The sequence below is a fragment of the Dermacentor andersoni genome, chromosome 10 (genome assembly GCF_023375885.2).
Source record: "Dermacentor andersoni chromosome 10, qqDerAnde1_hic_scaffold, whole genome shotgun sequence".
Lineage (NCBI taxonomy): Eukaryota > Metazoa > Arthropoda > Arachnida > Ixodida > Ixodidae > Dermacentor > Dermacentor andersoni.
In genome coordinates, this window is record NC_092823.1 from 11,553,813 (window position 1) to 11,574,714 (window position 20,902).

The following is a 20,902-nucleotide window of genomic DNA, read 5'->3' on the forward strand; positions in this document are numbered from 1 at the left end:
AAGGCATTTGAAGTGAAGGTAGGCTTTTTCAGAAATACTTTGCTGCAAAAAGTACTTCAATGCCTTCAGCAGAAGCGGACTTGCTGGCAATCAAACACAGCCTATGCTGTGCAGCGGTGGAGCGGTGGCGTAGAGGTAGAACACCAACCTCGCGTGCAAGAGGTCCGTGGTTCAAATCCCGGTGCCGCGCAATTTTCCAACGGAAGAAAAAAAAAATCCGCGTGTTCATAAAATTGCATAAACAGGCCTGGAGTGTGGCCTGATCCCGGTGACCAGAACCGGTAACGCACTCCCTCACCAGAGCAGGATTGGCCACCCTGGTGCAGTAGTTGGCCACAACCTCCTATATTGGCCACAACCTCCTCTCGTGACAATATGAACATGACCGGGGCAGTTGGAGAAGTATGGGAGAGGCCTTTGCCCTGCAGTGGGCGTAACAAGGCTGACGATGATGATGATGATGCTGTGCTCCTGTTCCTTCTTCAATGCCTTGCAATGCGAAGGCTACGGTGGAGTGAGGCGTGCCCACAACACTCAGCCTTCTAAATGTCACTGTGGCGCACAGTTCAAATTGCATTGTGGAAGTTAACGTAGATGCCACAACTTCCGGTTTTAGTGCCTACAATGTGCTGAGCGTAAGCCCAATGTGGTTGTCCTCAGTGAGCCACAGTGCACTTAACCCGTGGACTCATGGCAGCATCCAGCAGTGGCCGCAGTATCTACGCTGCATAGCCAACCACAGCTACCAATAGCAGCGGCACATAGGAATCCACTTTATTACAAAATAAAGCGTCCAGAAGAGAGTGAGGAGCAGACTTCTGTTTGAAAAGAGAGTGTTTGAGAGAAATGTGACTTTGCGCTCCACTTTCTAGCTCCACGAACTGCGTACGACAGTGAAATTTGGCCGAGATGTTAACAGCAGCTTATACTACCTGCGGACTATGTTATTTCACCAAATTCGAGGGATGGTTCAGGGCTTGGTGAAAGGGACAGACACTCGTCCTTATGTCTTTAGCCTGTGCCAGTTTAGTTTTTTTGCACTAGTAAATATGCATTTAAACAAAAACCAACAGGCGCAACTTATTACCCTTGCACCTTTAGCATCTGTTTGAGGTCACTGAAGTGACGAACTGCCCCACACCACTGTTGTAGCTGCCCAACTGGCTGTGAGCCAGCAACACTACAGCAAAGTAGTCCAAAGCAAGCGGGAAGCTAAAAAGAATGCTAAGTGGGGAGCTAAAACGAATGTTACCAACTAAGCAGCATTCATGAAATTTCTAACGCTTACCCTAAATGAAAGTATGGCACTAGCACCTATGTCTTCAACGGTGCTTCAACCAGCAAGGAACTCATGCTCATAAGTGCTAGTTCAGTTCAGCACATAGCTCAGTGCTTGATTCAACTGTGGCTGTGCTTGCTGACAAAACTGCACCGCACAACTAAAGCAGCGTTTGTTCATGCATGAAATCAGAATGTACCTTCCACAAAACATTTATCACCACATAAACGTAAAAGACAACCCACAAGCTTCTACCCTGTCGCAACATGCGCTATTGCAATGAACCAACAATGTAAATTCATCACTAGAAACACTGCCCATGTTGCAAACCACCCTACATTTGCAAAGACGTTGTTTTTCCTAGTAAATAGGTCTGCTCATTTACTAATGGTCAAGTTCAAGTTCCATGGGAGTAACACCACACCTTTGTGAAGAAGCTATAAAATCAAAACACACATGAAATTCTCCGCAGTGATGGCGATAGCTTGAGCTACTGAGGAAATGGGAAGTGATGTGAAATAAAACTTGCAGAGCCACAAGCTGAATCCACAGCAGAAAAGACTGCACACTTCCCATCATTTTCTGTGGAGGTTGAATGGCATTACCTGACTGCAATGCATGATGCAACCATAAAAATCAACATTGAAACACTGAAAAAGATAATACTATGCAGCCAAACTGCTACATCCCTAATCGCAAAAATGGACAATCTGTAAGCAAAAGGAGGCCACATTTCAGAACTTTAATTGATAGCAATGTTTACAATTATTTGATATATGCATTGAGTTTAGAGGCACATTTTAACCCAGCATACACATGCATATGACATACATGAAGTTCAGTGTTTGACGGAAGCCCGTCTGGTCGGGATGAAACATGGTTAAAAGGTAAAAAACCCGGGGCACTTCGCCGACCAAATAAAGACTTAAAAGAAAACAAGACGTTTCGGCTCCCACACGGGAGCCTTGTTCACAGGTAAACAAGGCTCCCGTGTGGGAGCCGAAACGTCTTGTTTTCTTTTAAGTCTTTATTTGGTCGGCGAAGTGCCCCGGGTTTTTTACCTTTTAACCATGACATACATGTGCAAGTGCAAGATGAACACGTGTGTGAGCTAACTGATGCAAAAGAACTTGGCAACCTTTATTGGGAGCTGCACTTTCAGCATGCATGCATCCACAGGACTCATCGTCATACCCTCAGCTGCGATGCCTTTCGAACCTTCTGCCATGCATCCAAGAGGATCATCACAAAGCAGCCAGAATCTAATAACTTTGATGATGAAAAAAAAAAAAAATAAAAAAAAATATTTGGATTTCACGCACTGTGGGAATCTTATATAAGCAAAGCTTTTTGTGCTGTTTGCTTTGATTAACGATAATTAGCGGTAATGTTGACGGCAAATGTTTAATTTCTTCAACATTTAGTCCAACACAAGAATTGCGATTAGATGTTAATTGTTACCTTACGTGCACTACTGCTGTTTGTCTGCGTAATATACAGCACACACGGGGAGAGGTGTTTGCTTGAGGTGTGTTAGTGCACCATACTTCATAACCTCTAAGAACATTGAGCATATTCACTGCCTCGCATGATACATCGCATCATGGCAGAAATAGTAAACTTTAATTGAATTATGAGGCTGTACTTGACATGATCACAGTTGCATCATGAGACAGCACAGTGGCACACTCCGGATTAATTTTGACACCAAACTTTCACCTGACAGCGCAGGCAATCTGCTGCCAGCTTTATGCACACATTGCTGAGGGGATCACACAAGCTGGCGCCTCAAGAGTTGGGAGCAGTGATGCCTTCTTGCAGACACACACACCTGGCATGCACCTTAGAGAGGGAGTGATAACCATCCACATGAGAAAAGAAATTAACAGTTTCTTTTTTTCAGTATAAATGCAGAAACACAATGCCCTAAACTAATCAGGGTGTCTACTAAGTTGGCATTTCCAAATTCCCTGAGTTTTCTAGGTTTTCCCTCAGTGCCTTTGCAAAATTCTCTGAGTGACACAGAACTGTTTTACGTCAAGACAGGCTGACACATGTCGCCCCATGCTGTCACTCTCTAGTAAGCATGCCAAAAAATGACTTAATCCAGTTTGAATAGTAAGGAGTATCATTTATTTTATTAAAAAAAAGAATCTGAAGTGTGGGGTTAGTAAAATGCACAGCGAGTAACTTTGAAAAAGAAAGGTAAAACTCATTGCAAATAGAGCGGAACCTTCTCAAATACGAATAAAAACAAGATGCATACATAAACAAATGTTTTCGAACATCCACTTCAGTCACGATTTATGATTGACTGTCGATATATGTGTGAAACATAGGTGGTGCTTGAAACTCCACTGAAAGCAAATCAAGGTGATTGAATGACTCTGAGCATATTATGATGAGTCATTATATTTACAGAGTAACTTAAATTTTGAATATTGTAAAATCAATCACGCTACGTTTGTTCGATGATGAAGTGTGGTGTTTTAGGGAGCAAGGGCTTGGAAAGTTCTGCCAGTTCTATTCTGTTTGTTTATTTGAACCTGAAGGGTCCCTGGCGGGACATTACATGAGCTGTAGGGTTAGAGGCTTTCATACATTGGCATTTCTTGATCAGATCTTTCGTCTCCTGCGATAGCTTACTGACATCCTGTCTAACGGAGTTGCCACCGACTTCTATTGCACACTCCTTCATCATGCTTATAAGATTGTCGTACATATCTTCAACACTAAGGTCCTCTTCCCGATTTAAGGCCGAATACCTGTTCTGCAGCTTGATCTGGAATTCCTCTATTTTCCCTCTTACCGCTAACTCATTGATCGGCTTCTTGTGTACCAGTTTCTTCCGTTCCCTCCTCAAGTCTAGGCTAATTCGAGTTCTTACCATCCTATGGTCACTGCAGTGCACCTTGCTGAGCACGTTCACATCTTGTATGATGCCAGGGTTAGCGCAGAGTATGAAGTCTATTTCATTTCTAGTCTCGCCATTCGCGCTCCTCCACGTCCACTTTTGGCTATCCCGCTTGCGGAAGAAGGTATTCATTATCAGCATATTATTCTGTTCCGCAATCTCTACTAATAACTCTCCCCTGCTAATCCTAGTGCTTATGCCATATTCCCCCACTGCCTAGTCTCCAGCCTGCTTCTTGCCTACCTTGGCATTGAAGTCGCCCAATAGTATAGTGTATTTTGTTTTCACTCTACCCATCGCCGATTCCACGGCTTCATAGAAGCTTCCGACTTCCTGGTCATCATGACTGGATGTAGGGGCGTAGACCTGTACAACCTTCATTTTGTACCTCTTATTAAGTTTCACAACAAGACCTGCCACCCTCTCGTTAATGCTATAGAGTTCCTGTATGTTACCAGCTATATTCTTATTAATCAGGAATCTGACTCCTAGTTCTCGTTTCTGCGCTAAGCCCCGGTAGCAAAGGGCGTGCCCGCTTTTTAGCACTGTATATGCTTCTTTTTGCCTCCTAACTTCACTGAGCCCTATTATATCCCATTTACTGCCCTCTATTTCCTCCAATAGCACTGCTAGACTTGCCTCACTAGATAATGTTCTAGCGTTAAAGGTAGCCAGGTTCATATTCCAATGGCGGCCTGCCCGGAGCCAGGAATTCTTAGCACCCTCTGCTGCGTCGCAGGTCTGACCGCCGCCGTGGTCAGTTCCTTCGCAGCTGCTGGGGACTGAGGGCCGGGGTTTGATTGTTGTGTTCATATAGGAGGTTGGCCAAAGACATGCCCCACATCAAGTGTCCCATAAAACATGATAGTGCCTTTACCAAAGCAATACTCTGTAACGATACATATCACTCAGAAGCAAAATGGAAATAATTTAGGTTATCAGGATGTTCAAGTTGCCATAAGCTTAATGTTCATGCTCTATTCCTTGCTACCACTGCACAGAAATGGCAAAAATAGGTTCGTCTACAAATGTGGCCGCCATGACTGAAGGTGATATGAGCTACTTTTATCAATTTATAGCAAGCTCATTGGTGTGAGGCCCGAACTTAGTCACAAATGAGATTCTCAACAGCTGGTGTGTCAACCTCAACTCTCCTGACATACTCTCAGCCCGTGCACAACGCCTGAGTGTTGCGTTTCACTGCTTTAAAGAGTTTCTTTCGGTTTGGATGAGGGACATTTGCATTCCGGCGTCAGCCAACACTTTGTTTTTTGAGCTCAAGTTCCTTGAAAAAAGTGGTGGCAGGCTTCCTTTCCCATTCATTCTTCAATGCATAGGTCCATTCTGTTCTCGTCGTCCTTCCGCTACGCGTTCACCCCACGGACTATTTGAAGCATCCTCTTCGTCAGCTGTACAGTCAACGTCCGATTTTTCTGACTCCCTAAGGGCCGCGAGAACGTGCGAAAAATCGGGCAGTCCGAAAAAATGAATGCATGTCTTTTACTGCCATTAAAGGCTCAAATCGCAACAGGCACATCCGAAAAGGCCTACCAGTACGCTTATTAGACATATCGGTGCGCGTATTCTGATAGGAGATGGCGGATGGACGCGTGTATAATTAAGGAATAGATACTGTGTACCGTGACAATTGCCCCTTCCCACGCTTGCTATGCTTCACCGCGTAACACTTCTGTATTGAGGCAAAGCTGACTTTTGGGAACTGGCATTGTGCAATGCGTCGTACTTTCCGAGCTTCGAAGCCATTCGAGGTCCACAAAGACGGAGTCGGTGCCATTGCTTACAGCGGCGAATTCTTTCAATGAAAAACACGGCGCCAAACGGCAAGAAGCGTAATAATGAACGTTGAAGCCGCTAAGCCTAGTGTTTACGACGGCGGCGAGGTAATCATAACGGCGGCAGTGGTGGCTTTGATTAATGCCATTAATGCCAGTGTCAAAAAAAAGCATTAAACAAACTATTCTTCATTAAACGGGCCTTGTCATGTTCTACACAGGAAACAAAGCTTCTTGCATACGTCACTTTTGTCCACCCAGTCTTAGAACACGCCAATACTGTGTGGTTCCCTCACACTGCAAACAATATCGCAATTTTGGAAAGGGTGCAGCGGTAAGCGGTGCATTTTATCTGTAACAGATATGGATGCCTTGACTGACCTACTGCTCTGTTACAGCTTGGTGGTCTAGCTACCCTTGAAAGTCGCACAAAGCTTTTTTGGCTCAAATTTATCTACCAAATATTGCATAAATCATTCCGTATAAACTCTTGACTCTTACTTGAAATTTCGTGATACTAGACCGACTAGAACAAGGCATGCATGGGAACTTGTAGAATATACATTTATTAATAATACTTTTCGCTATTCTTTCTTCCCACGCTCAATTCATGAATGGAATACACTGGATGCAGTCGCAACACAGCAGCCAAATCTAGAAAAATTTATGAGCATGCTGTATTAGCCTATAATTAATTTGCTTTCGTCATGCAATCCATGCCACTTCAGGTTGTAATAGGAAAGCACTTGCCTACACTTTTTGTTCTGTGCATTTTGTATCTGAATGATGCTTTCTACTCTGCCTTTTTTTTTTAGTTTCCCTGCTGGTTGATGTACAATGGCTTCGATGTGTGTATTATTATGTATGAATGTACTACTGCTATTGTTGTATAGTCTCCAATCATTATGTGCTCTTTTTCTATAGTTCTTTTAGTACCGTTCATTGATGAATTGCGACATGTTGCTAACTCCTGTAATAATCCCATTGACATAATAATTGACAGTATTCTATATATAAAAAAAAACGCATGAACTGATTCCCGCTGTTGTAAATTAGTTTACATAGTTGTTTAGCTCGTCTTGCTCCAAAACAAACACGCAGTGATTGTTACGTGTCCAATCTAGCTTGGTAAGCGCTCCGTGCTGGAGCTTTGTACACACTGTGCTTCTTCCTGTACTAAGATCAAGATGCGACTGCTGGAACTGGGCTCATTCGTGCCAATGTTTTCTCGCACTTAGAACAACAGAACTAAGGTTGCAGTCACCGCAGCACACGTCAAGCATTTGAACATTAGCATTTCTTTCACGCACGCTAACACATATTTCTTCAGTCTTCACATTGTTTAGTCTCAGCTGATTGCTCTCTATTATGCTTCAGTGGTAATGCCCTCTCACATTCGAGCCTGAACGACAAGACTAGAATATGTTCGAGGCACTTTGTCAATGGAGAAAAAAGAACTTACATACCATTTTGCCAAAACCCCTACAACTGTGAGGTGCAAGGCACGCTCCAAGTAATGAAGCGACAAATGACTTGAAAAACGTCCACGGCCGTATTTGCTCACTTAAGTGACAAAATAATTATTTGTTAACTTACGAGTTCGACGTTGTAAGCATGCTCACTTTGTTGTGACAAACACTTCGCGACCTGCAGTGGTTTTAGTGGCTATAGTATTGGGCTGCTAAGCACGAGGTCGCAGGTTCACATCCCGGCCATGGCGGCCAAATTTCGATGGGGGAAAAATGCGAAAACACCCATGTACTTACATTTTGGTCTACATTAAAGAACCCCAGGTGGTCCAAATTATTACAGAGTCCCCAACTACGGTGTGCCTCATAATCAGATAGTGGTTCTGGCACCCAAAACCCCATAATATAATTTAGGCACCTTGCTGCGATGTCCGTGCTGTTTACTTCTTTGACCCAATATACATGGTTGTAGTCATAAATTTGACATCCTTCCTCAAGCGTCGCTGTTCCAAAATGGGCCTCAATATTTTTGATTGCATTAAAACCGCAATTTAGAACGACTGATAAATTTCAAATGAGCGCCGAAAAATCATGCCTCCATAGCAGTGGCCACCACGCTGTTTCACGGAACTGACACGGTGGCGCTGACGGCTGAGCCATTGGGGCTGGGAGAGTGTTGATGTATCTGTACAGGAAATACATTGATTCACAGTGGAGGAAAAGAACTAGGAAGCTTACCAGCAAGTATGCGGCCTGTGGGTTGGGCAACACAGCAACAAGGAAGGTCAAGCGGAAAGTCAGAGAGGCTGAATTAATCTCATGGGTGGCGGCAATGGAAAAGAAACCTGCCATGAGTAACTACTTAAGAGGAAAAAACGAAATCAGGAAAGAAACCATTTATGATAACTCAAAGGGAAGCTCATCACTTTTCGAAGCGAGATCGGGATGCCTTAGAACACGCACCTATAAAGCGAGATATAAGAAAGAAGAAGCACGTGCTTGCTGTGGTAAAGCTAGGGAAACGATGGAGCATGTTTTATTACAATGTGAAGACATCTGCCGAGCAGTCGATTTGGGCACCACTGGCCTCCTTGAAGCCCTTGGGTTCAGCAAGAGCAGTGGAAAAGTAAACATGTCCACAATAGAGATAAGATGTAAGACAGAGATGTACAAAAGCAAAGTTCGCAATAGGGGGTCAGAAAACTTGGTCGTGAGAGTTCATAGTAGTTTTCTTATTTAGCCTAGGTACACTATTTGGCAGTATAATAGTAGCAAGTGTTTGGTGGCGCAACCCACCGCCCCGTTCCCAAGGGGACGCTCATGGATGGATGGATGGAAGGTAGGAGCGTCCCCTTTGAAATGGGGTGATGGCAGTTGCCACCATGCTCAGCTATTTATTTTTGTTTAACTGTGTTGTTATTCAAATTCGCCACTTTATTTAAATAACCTTATGTCACTTCTCTGCTTTTGAGCCACCAATCCTCTAATCGCCTCTTGCTAATTTCCGCCGCATATTTATCTACATGACTATTGTTATCAAGAAGCGTGACTGTGCCTGCACCGACATCGGGATGGATGCCATCACATTTTAGTATGAGGTGTTCTATTGTTTCTAGAGATTTACCACACACAGTACATGCGTCTTCTTCTTCGTTAAAGTTCTTTTTATAGCTCCACATTCTAAGACATTCTTACCTAGCTTCAAAGAGTAGAGCAGCTTGCCTTTGACAATCAGATTTCCCGTCTTAAGACAACAGGGTTCTCTGACTCGATAACGCCAGTGGTGGAAACCCTCCTGCAGAAGGTAAAAGGATCTGGGAGCAAAGCAAGGGTGAGGACGACTACTATGGCCGTAAGACCTGAAGTGGTGCCGTATATTCACAGGGTCACTCACAATTTAAGGAAGGTGGCAGGCAGGTTTGGAGTCCCCCTTGTCTTTTCAGCCCCTCTTAAGCTGGCGTGGCTCTGCCCCCGCACCTCCCGTGATCCTAAAGGAAGGCAAGGCTATGGCAAGAACCACACCAAGCCGTATGCAAAATGCAATGTAGGAGTTGTGTACGAAATCCCCCAGGTGTGTGGCAAGTCCTACATAGCGAGAAGGGGGTTAACCAAGGGGCCCGATTTTTATTAGTCATATCATAAGAAGCCAACAAACACTGACACGAAGGCCAACATAGGGGAAATTACTTGTGCTTAATAAATTAAAGAAACGATAAATTAATGGAAATTAAAGTGGATGAAAAAACAACTTGCCGCAGGTGGGAGTCCTACATAGGGCAGACAGGACGGTGCCTGAATGATCGATCCAGGGAACACGAACAAAAGTTAACGAAAGATGAATTGGCACACTTGCCTGCGCACTGCAATGCCTGTCGCTGTGCACCTCTGTTTAAGGAGATAAAGATTCTGGGGAGAAGCCATGACCAGACTGCACGCGAACTGATGGAGGCTGATCACATAAAAAGGAAAGGCCAAGACTGTGTTAGTGACACCTCTATTAGATTGTTTCAATCGGAAATAGATTTTTTTGATAATTGGTTGCCACGCTAGGCTGATGAGTGTTCTTGTTTGGTGCGATCAGCACATGTTCTATATGCCTATATATGCCCATGGGCTGCCGTGAATAAAACAGTTGAAAGTTACTGCCCGTGCTGTAAATGTGTTCTCTCCCTCTATCCCCGTCTTTATTTGCGGTCGATATGATATGCATAAAGAGTAGAGCACTGCCTCTTGAGTTATCATAAAACGCTTCCTTCCTGATCTGCTGTTTCCAGTATCAGATTCAGATTTATTGGTTCCAAAAAAAGAAGTAATTACAACATGACAAATATACAGATGAGGGTCCCAAAGTGAAAGAACTGTAGTGGGACTCTCGGTTAATAATAACATTGATGGTGATATCAACAGTCAGCAAATTAGCGTTATTATAAACAACATCTACAGATCAAATACATCATTAGACATGTCATTTACAATCAAACACGAAAAAAAAACATTATAAAAGAAAGTCGGAAAAAAGCATGGACGAATACAAGAAATGACATGTGAGAGAAAAGTCAAAGGTACACCACCAGATCGTAGTTAAGTTATCGCAGGAAATGATGTTTAAGGTGATTTTTAAAGATTTCAAGAGAAGTACAAGATTTTATAGTTGATGGTAATTTATTCCAAAGAGAAATTGCAGTGAAGGAAGATGTTTTTTTGCCATAATTGGTATGAACCATGGTTAACAAGAAATTGTTATTAGCCGCAAATCTGGTTATATTTTTATTCTGCAAAAGGTCAACTGCAATGAACGGAAACGTAAGGTTATCATAAAGCAACTTCTGGAGTAAGACGAGTATGTTAAAATGGAAGAAATTATTAATAGGCAAGACATTATACGCGTGAAGTAACAATGAGACATTGGATTGCATGGAGCTAGACATGATAACGCATATTGACTGATTTTGGATATGTTGAATTGATGATAAGTGATAAGCGCACGTGTTGCCCCATGAAACAATGCCATAATTAATGTGACTATGAATAAACATATAATGCAGCGCTAACAGAGCCTCCCGAGAAATAAGAAGGACGAGCTTTGATTAATGAACGTATATCTTGTGCTTGATATGTTGGAAGTGACAGCGAAATGTAAGGTTGGGGTCAAGATGTATGCCAAGAAAAGTGACATCGGTGCTAAAGGGAATTGAATGACTTCCAAGCTTTACTTCAGGAATAGAAATTAAGGCCCTTTGAGCACTTTTGAATAACATAAATTTTGTTTTTAGAGCATTAAGAACTAAGTAATTGTTGCTACACCATTTTATAATGTTACTTAATGTAATATTTAACTTTAACGATATAGTTCAACACTATGCTTCTTTTCCATTAAATTTATTTAATTTTTACCTTCCATGTTTTTAACCTGTCGTTTAATGCTCTGTGTTTCTCCATCCTCGTGTCTGGCATACTTACTGGTTAGCTTCCTATAGTCGGATACAACTTTAGAAAAAAGGGGAGGACCCGCGGGCCCCGCCCAGACAACCGAAGCGCAACAGCCGATTGCCTCCGCGACTAAAATAATCCCGCTAAAAAAATCGTGCTTCTGAAACGCCCAATTGTCGGTATAAACAGACTTTAGTAGAGTTTAGCAGTTTAGTAGAGCTCTCATGTGCTACAGCACATGCCAGATCTTGACAAAAGAAATAACCCCATGCCTTCCACAACACTTCCTGTCGTCTGCTCTTTCGCTTCATTGCAAGTGACAAAAGTAGAAAGAGCAGCTCTCCATGGCTTTTGCGCTTGTTTACATGTAGACGGCACATTTACTACTCTTTTTCCGAGCTTAAAATGAATTGCTATTGGACAAGTACTTATATAAAACAATGCATTTATCGCAACCATTACAAACCTGGGGCGTGAATACTCGAGGCAGGAAAGGTACAAAATGCTTCATTCATCGTATTAAATAAACACTCATGGTGTTAAATAGCATAAAATTTACATTTTTTGGTTTTGTGTTTCACAATTTTTTTCCTTTTTTTTTTTTTTTTTGCGAGCCTGAAATCTTGCCAGTTCGTGCAAGGCATTCCGTGCGAGTTTTCCGACATGGAGCCTAACGAGGTGACATCGGAATGCGATTCTTTGTTGCCGAACGAGCCTTGTGTCGCCTCGATGTCCACACCACCAAGGAACCTTGACAAGAACAAGAGTGACCACATTCTGAACCGCGATTCACGCAATATGATCCTCCACTGCTACACGTATTGGCGTAACAGGGAGCCTGAACACAGCGTGGAGGCCACGACCAAGTTTGTCGCCGAGATGCTCGGTGTCAGTGAAAGCAGTGTTCAAAGTGAGGAGGGAGGACAAAGCATCGCATATTTCGGGTGGCAAACTGTGGTCCTCGCGAAAGTGCCCACGAAATGCGGAGAAAAGAAGACGCAGCACGAAGTATGCCAGCTTCACATTGTGCGCGCTGAGGTCATGTGTGCACGATTTCTTTCGCCGCAACGAGATACTGACGGTCGAGAAGATAACTAACGAGTTCTCGAAGCGTATGGATCTCTCATCACTGAAGTGGTGTACTGTACGTCGCCTGCTTGTTGAGGTCGGATTCAAGCACGAGAAGAGGAGCCGCAATTCGCTGCTTATCGACCGGGATGACATAGCTGAATCGCTACCTTTGTGACGTGGAGTGCTACCGGGCGGAAGGCCGAAAGATCTTTTTTCCTGGACGTGACATGGGTGACGGCAAGACACTCGGTCAATCGTGTGGACAGGCACCGTGGTGCAGAAGCGCAGACGCCTATATGCTCGAGCAAATGGCCTGTCGACGGGTTTGAAACAACTGTTTCGTCATGTCTCGTATAGAGGACGATAGAACACTGGACTTTTGTTAACAGAGGTTAACTGGGTTTATTAAGCATGGAGTACACAGGAATGGGTGTGGTTACATGGAGGTACAGAGAGTAGAGTGTCTTGAGACGGGGCGGCGGCTGACCTGCAGGAGAGGAGCGGGAGAGCCAGACGCAACTTGATACGTCGTCTGCTCAGAGTTCATAGAGGAGGAGGGCTGCCGCGGCGACGGTGGGAGCGGAGGTTTCAGAAGGGGCGCACGGCCAGCACGTGCGGGATGGTGGCGCCATCTCTTGAGCCTTCTTGTAACATCCTTCATTTTTTGGTGATAACCTTTCAACCGACGACAAAATCCTCAAACCTCTTGGGAAGTCTTGTGTTTCTTTGAGGTCTGATGGTGGTGCGGTTTGCCTGATTTGTCGCGCTGGTATCCTCTTCTGCTTGCGGTGTAGTGTCAGGCTGTTCTTGTTGGCTTTTGTCGGCAGTCGCAGAAGAGCTTGGTCTGATAAATACTCGGTTCCTTTGCAGCACGCTTTCACCAACTTGAACTTCATACGACCTTTCGTCAATTCTTCTAGTTATTGTACCTTTGACCCATGTCCTGCCTTTCAGTGGTCGAACTGTGACACTTTAACCTTCGCTTAGGCTCGGCAAATCCTTGACTTGTCTGTTGTAGTACAGCGTTGCTTTTTGCCTTTTCGCCTTTATTTTCTCGCTCATGTCGACTGCTTTAGGTTGCAGTAGCTCCGATGGTGTTGGCAAAGTCGTTCTAGTGCGGCGACTCATGAGTAATTGCATTGGACTAGCGTTGAGTCCTTGCAGCGGAGTGTTTCTGTAATCAAGAAACGCCATTTGTAGATCTGAGTGGCTGTCTTCTGCTTTCTTGAGCAGCATTTTTGCCGTCTTTACGGCTGATTCAGCCATTCCATTGGAACGCGGGTATCCTGGGCTTGACGTTTTATGTTCGAAGTTCCAGCTTTTCGAAAAGTTGTCGAATTCCTCGCTGGTGAATTGTGGTCCGTTGTCGCTTATCAGGATTCTTGGTATTCCGTGTCTTGCAAAGTGAGACCTTAGTTTGAGTATTACTTGAGTGGAGCTCATTGATTTCAGTTGGTTCACTTCCCAAAAGTTGCTGTAGTAATCCACTGTGATCAAGAAGTTATTTCCGTTCAATTCGAAAATGTCGCATCCAACTCGCTCCCATGGATAGCTTGGTTCTGGGTGAGGAGAGAGAGTTTCTCGTTGCTGGGAGTGCGCGTGCTTTTGACACACTTCGCAGCCTGCGATGAGGTCTTTTAATTCTGCATTCATTCCTGGCCAAAAGACACATTCACGAGCGCGTCTTAGACAGCTCTCAATCCCAAGATGTGATGAGTGAAGCGTTGCTTTGATCTCACCTCTCAGAGAAACTGGTACGATTAGACGTAATCCCCTCGAAATGAGGTTGTCTTCAACTGTAAGCTCATCTCTGTATGTGAAGTACATGCGCGTGTCTCGGGGTAGTTGACGCTTATCTTGTGGCCAACCTGACAAGATGATGGCTTTCAACCTTTGCAGTGATTCATCTCTCTCAGTCGCAGACCGAATCTTTTCCAGGATTTCTTTTCTCACAGGAAGGTAGTGCAAGACGATGCTTTCAAGTTCTTGTTCATTGCTTTCATTGGGAAGGAATGCACGTGACATCGCATCAGCCAAAAGTAATTCTTTGCCTGGTCTGTGCTCGATGACAATGTTGTATCTTTGCGTCTGAAGAATCATGCCTTGTAGTCGTCTTGGAACTTGATCCAATCGTTTCTTCAGGATCGCTTGTAGTGGCTTGTGATCGCTGATGATCTGTTTCTCTTACGAATGTGTACTGGTGGAACTTGTTTAGTGCGAAGACCATAGCCAACATTTCCTTTTCAATTTGTGCATAGCGGCTTTCTGTCGGTGTAAGTGCTCTGCTGGCGAACGAGATTGGTTGTCCGTCTTGAAGAAGAGCTGCTTCGAGTCCAAGATCGCTTGCATCACACTGAATTTCTAACTGCTTTCGTGAGTCGAAGTAGGCCAGAATTGGAGCTCTTGTCACAGCGTCTTTTGCCTTTTGAAATGCTTCTTGCGGTTTTCCCCAGTGCCATGGTGTATCCTTGACAGTGAGCTTCCTCAATGGCTCTAATACACGCGAGATTTTCGGCAAGAATCTGGAGAGATAGTTGATCATTCCGCAGAAGCGTTGTATTCCCTGGACGTCGACTGGCTTTGGCATTTGTTCAATTGCCTTGACTTTATTTGGATCAACTTTTAGCCCTTCTTTTGTCAGCAGGTGTCCCAGGAAGACAGTTGATGAGGCTCTGAGCTGAGTTTTTTTTTTTGTTGTTGAGACGACTTCCGATTTGTCGGCATCTCTGAAGTAGACTCGCTAATTTCTTGTCATGATCTTTGACAGCATCTTTTTCATTTTCGCCCACTCCATAGACAAGAATGTCGTCTGCAACGCAGAGAACTCCGCTAAGTCCTTCAAGTGCCACTTGAAGTCTTTTCTGAAAAATTTCGCTGCTTACCGCAAGTCCAAAGGGCAGGCGGAGCCATCGATAACGACCTTTTGGTGTTTGAAATGTGGTCATAAAGCTTGACTCATTATCGAGAGAACATTGCCAGTAGCCTTCCCGCAAGTCTAGCTTTGAGAAGATTTTTGCTTTGGCAAGATCGGGTAGCACATCATCGAGGATGGGCAATGTGTGACGTTCTCGTTCGAGAGCCTCGTTCAGTGCTTGTGGGTCAATGCATATTCGCATTTCACCATTTTTCTTGGTTGCGACAACCAATCTGCTCACCCACTGCGTTGGCTCTGCTACACTTTTAATGACACCTCTTTTTTCCAGACTTGCCAATGTTTGTTCTAATTGCGGTTTAATGCTGATAGGCACTCTGCAACTTGTTATCGCTTTCGGAAGCATATCTGGCTTGGTCACCAAGTGTACTTTCCCCGGGAGTGTTCCTAGAGTGTCACCAAAAACATCTGGGTATTTTCCACTATGTGATGAGTGAAATTTTGTTCTGGAATTTCGTCGATTCCAGCCACAAGGTTACAGTCTATGGTTATCAGACCCATTTTCTCAGCTGTCGATCTTCCGATGACAGGAGTGAAGTCATCTTTAACCACTATGAATTCCACAGAATGTCTCTGTCCGTTTGCGGTTGTAACATCTAGCTGCACCTTGCCTGAACAGTGAACTTTGCTGCCATTCCACATTCGCAGTGTTGTTGTGCACGGTTGTATTTGCTGTTGCCTGACGTGTCTAGCCGGGATGACGTCAACAGCTGCACTGCTGTCCACTTGAAACTTTACTTGTGTTCCGTTCACTCTCAGAGACGTGTGAACTGAGCTTAGTTTGTGGCTTTGAACTGCCAGTATGTTTTCGTCCTCACTATCTACTGCCAGGCCAGCAATTACCTTGCTGCTTTTACAAACTGCCGCAAAGTGATTTCGTTTTTTGCACTTGCTGCATGTTTGCTTCCAAGCTGGGCATGTTTCTCTCTTGCGGTCGTGGCTACCACCGCAATACCTGCATTTTGGTACGCTAGCTTTTTGTGGTTTTCCTTTCACGCTTTTCGAGTTGGCATTGGTGCGATGGACGAATTTCTTCACTGTGTGCACTGTCTCGCTGCTTGATGGAGTAGCCTCTTTATATGCCTTCATTTGAATTTTCGTGGCTTCGTGTGCTCGACACACCTTTTCAACCTTCTCTAGGGTCGGATCTTCTAACTTGAGAATGTCTGCACGGGCCTTTTCGTCATAGATACCACAGACGATCTGGTCGCGGATAATTTTTTTCTCTTTCGTTTCTGAATCCACAATCGCGCGCCTTGAGCTTCAAGTCTGTTACGAAGTTGTTGAACTGCTCTTCCTCCCGTTGCATGCGAGTTCGGAAGACGTATCGCGAGTACAGCTCGTTGTGCTTCGGTAAGAAATGCGCGTCGAGGAGGCTGATGACATATGCGTAGTTAAATTCTGGGTTTGGTCTTTCCTCAGTCGATCCCCCGAAGTCCAAAGTGTTGTAGATATCAAGCAGTGAAGAACCACCGACGGTCAAAAGAAGTGCTACTTGCCAGTCAGATGGTGCTCTCGCTGTGTTAGTTGCTTTGAGGCACAGCGTGAAGCTCTGCTCGAAGGCTCGCCATTGTTCCGCAGCGTTTCCTCTAGAGTCGAATTTCGCAGGTGCAGGAATCTTGTCCATTGCGATGCGCTGATCTTAGAACTAGTTCACTTCTGACACCATGTTTCGTTACGTCTCGTATAGAGGACGATAGAACACTGGACTTTTGTTAACGGAGGTTAACTGGGTTTATTAAGCATGGAGTACACAGGAATGGGTGTGGTTACATGGAGGTACAGAGAGTAGAGTGTCTTGAGACGGGGCGGCGGCAGACCTGCAGGAGAGGAGCGGGAGAGCCAGACGCAACTTGATATGTCGTCTACTCAGAGTTCATAGAGGAGTTGACTCTTCTTGACTTCCCTGCATTTCTCTTTGGAGCAGGGCTCCCAATTGTAGACTAATACACTTATGATCACTTCCGAGGCCGTACTTCCCCTCTTCTATTTCCATTATTGCGAGCTTGCTATACAACCCCTGCGACATTAAGCAGTTGTCAATGGTTGTTTGTCTGTTACGGGATTCCCATGTGATTTGTCCCTCACATTTAGTGTATTCTCTGTGTATCCATCCAGATCCTAGATCCATATCACTCAGCAGACAAATATCGGCACCTTGTCCAAACTGCTTTCTATTGTCATCGAGACACTTCACTAGATCCTTGTTCTCTTGCTTGAATTTGTCCCTTGTCCCTAAATAAACTACTCCTAGCCATGTCTTTTTACTGGCGATTGTACCTGATAGCCAGACATGTTCTTTGCAAGTCGACTTTATTCTATGCCAATTTGTTCCTTGATGTATCAGCATACCTACTCCTCTTCCCTTCCTCGCCGTTGCTGTTCTGTTGCTCCCTTCCCAGACGTAGCCTTTAATAAACGGTGGGTCTTCTAGATCCCTGAAATGTGTTTCGCATAGCGCGTATACACCTACTTGTTTGTCCTTCAACTGCTGTTCTATTCCTAACCACTTCGCTCTCTTTCTACCGCCTTGCATGTTTATGTACCTGATCCTGGTCTTAAATTTCTTTTTTGTAGTTTTCGTCCTGGACGTCCTAGTGGTAATTTTATTGGCGTCTGCCTCTATTGTTGCACTTTCTACATTGTTTCTACCTACCCCTATGCCTCGAGACGCAGTGGACCCCCTAAAAAAGCTACTGCCCCGCCTGCCAGGCACTGACCGATCTCGGCTCCTAGCCTTCCATTAAAGTGGATGCCATTTCGTGTAAAGCCTCCGCCAAAGCCTGCTCCATGCACTTCTCTGTTTATGTCTGCCACTTCAAAGCCTTTCTCCTTGCTTACCTTTGTTATGTCTCGATTAACAGCCACAACATCCTTGGTAATTTCTTCGTTCCGTCCCTGCACCTCTGGCACTGTGTATACCACGATCTGTACTTGCTGTGCTATCGCCCTTAAATCATCAACTCGCTCTGCTAATCTTTCCACTACTTTTGCGGCTTCATTCAGGACATCATTTAGCCCCGCCGCTACGACTACCAAATTGCGCTCTGCAACATTCTTAGAAAGTTCGCTTTTTATCTCCCTCAGTACTGAGTCCATTGTCCTGCCTGGGAACACCCCGACTGCTACCCGCTTATCACCCTTTGCACGCTCCATTATAGCTCTTTTGCACCTTCTTATATTTGAGTCACCACCGATAAGTACTAGGATATTCCCTTCCTCCCTCCTAACTTCCAGATTATGCTGCCTCTTCTCATTGACTATGACTTCATTCTTTGGGGTTAGCTTGTTCCCCTCCTCTCTTCGCGCCCACTGGCGCCCCTGTGGCTGCAGTGTCGCCTCACACGGAGCGTGTTGCACTGCTTCACTATAACTATGCCGATTCATTGGTGGCGAGCAGACGACCGCTTGCTCTGCCACCCTGCCTGCCACTTCGCCTGTCGGGTCTACCCTACTTTCTGGGCTTTTGCCACCGGCTTGATGTCCCCACCTATCATTCTCCGCTGCCCGCGTCTCAAGCGCATCGAGCCGCCTTTCCAGCTCTGCGCTCCTTTCCTTCTCTTCTCCAAGCTCGGCCACGGTCCTTACTAATTACGCGGCCTGGACGGCTTCCACCTTGACCAAATCGGCGACTTTCGCCTGCAGTATAACATCCATCCATTCATTGCCGCACCGCCTGACCACTGAAGGTAGCCTATTACAGAAAACGGGGGCGCAACCACATTTTTTGCAATGGGCCAGCAAATGCTCATACGAGGCCTTTAGCGAATACTTGTGTTGTGTCAACCTCTTATTAACACATCTCCCAGTTTGTCCAATATACAAGAACAAAACATATACCCTTTTTAGTGCTGATTGAAACGATATTGAAATACGAATGCATACCAACTCGCCCAACTTCGGTACTTCTAGCAACCCTGAAAGCGCAGCACATATGGCAATCCATACATGATACGTAGTGCACTTTTGTACTGCACAGTCATTCCACGGTTGGCCTCTCGTAAAGGACACGGATTTTCTAAGGAACCCTTTCACCTTCCATCCGCTCTACGTCGGTCGGAAGCCGCCGTTGTGTCGCTGTTCCGGTACCAAGTATGGAAATGGAATTTTGCACGGGTGTCACATAGAGCACTTCCAATCGCGATCGCCCGATCAGGACGGAATTTCTGTCACGATTGACACTTTAAAGCAAGCTGCAGGAAGGAGCCAATCGTGATCGAAAGTGGCCGTGAGACACCGGCATTACAATATGGTAATACAGGCCTAATAGCCATATTCTGAAACGAACTATTTTCCATTCTTGCCCAGCGGCGGCGCCCGAGTCAACTACAACATCACACAAAACACTAGGGCCGCCATCTGCACCGCAGCTGCCTCGCAGTGGTCGCTCACACGGAGCCGTGCGTGCAGGCGTGACTCGCCCTAACCATTGCGCGTTCGATATTGCAACCGCTGTAGAATCATGCGCTTACTTGACTTTGTCCTTCAGATCGCGAACAGGTCACAAAAATATGGGCGTCAATCGGTTATCGGACTTCTCTGCTTGTTTGAAGCTATCATTGCGCGGCAACTAAACACCGCGCGCTGTCGGCAAATACGGCGCCAGTTTTCCTTCCTCCACGTACGATAGAATGGCAGGCGCCATGAGCAGCACAATGTTGCCATGCCACCAACATTGGCCACCACGGTCAGTCTGAGGTGGGAGGCCACACTCAAAACTCGATTTCTTTTGTAAATATTAGATTTTTGTTTTAATATTTAAGATATCCAAACATTTAGCTACATGTTGCAAAAAACAGTATGTCCCTATCACGATTAGTTTGGGTGTTAGAGCGAGTTTTTGAACCCTAACCCCATAGAATTTCTCACTACATTACCTAGAGGGAAATCTGGCGCTGCTGCGCTGTGGTATGCATGGGAAGGCCAGTATATTGTGACTTCGGATTGGCATCGTTCTCGAAGAGACAGGACACCTTGAAGACGCGCTTGACAAGTACCGTTCCGTCTGTCACAATGAATCATTTTCTACTAAAACAGCACGTAAAAAGTTGTTTTATCTTTATTATTACGCAAAAACATGCTTTATTTAAGTATGAGAACTTGTTTTTGCGTGTAGGACTATATGTTACGTGAAATGTATCAGCAGTTCGCTAAAGTTGGAGGACAGAGCAGAAGGTTCGCGCTCGCTTTAAAACAGTTGGTTGTCTGTTCTTGCTTTTCTTCTCTTGGTGATGCATTGTAGGTGAGTAAAGATGTAATATGCGTGAATGGAAACATTTTGTCAAGATTTTACTTTGAGAACCTGTTATTTGCGTAGCCATATTCACGTTTTAGACGAAGCCTCTTACAACACCAGCCAACACGAGCCTCGCAGACACATATACCGTCCCTCTAAATGCCTTACCCTCAAATTGTGAAACCGAAACTAAATTGCATTGGTTTCGGAAATCAGTGATATTTCCTTTTTGTAGTTCATCATTCTCAGTATTTTTCATTATCAGCTGTCTGTATTAT

At 44.8% G+C, this 20,902-nt stretch overlaps 1 protein-coding gene across 2 annotated transcripts in view; it reads right to left on the minus strand.

Moving 5' to 3' along the window:
* The window catches only part of LOC126519634 (angio-associated migratory cell protein), a 54,251-nt gene extending 34,193 nt beyond the window's left edge, over positions 1 to 20,058 (minus strand). The window contains exon 1 of one of the 2 annotated variants that reach the window (XM_050168997.3): positions 19,861 to 20,058. The gene's annotated coding sequence lies outside the window, so the exon portion shown is untranslated. Of the gene's footprint in view, positions 1 to 9,150; positions 9,245 to 19,860 lie in introns of those variants that run through there. The other variant, XM_072285110.1, reaches the window with a different exon arrangement.
* Between the last annotated feature and the right edge of the window lie 844 nt (positions 20,059 to 20,902).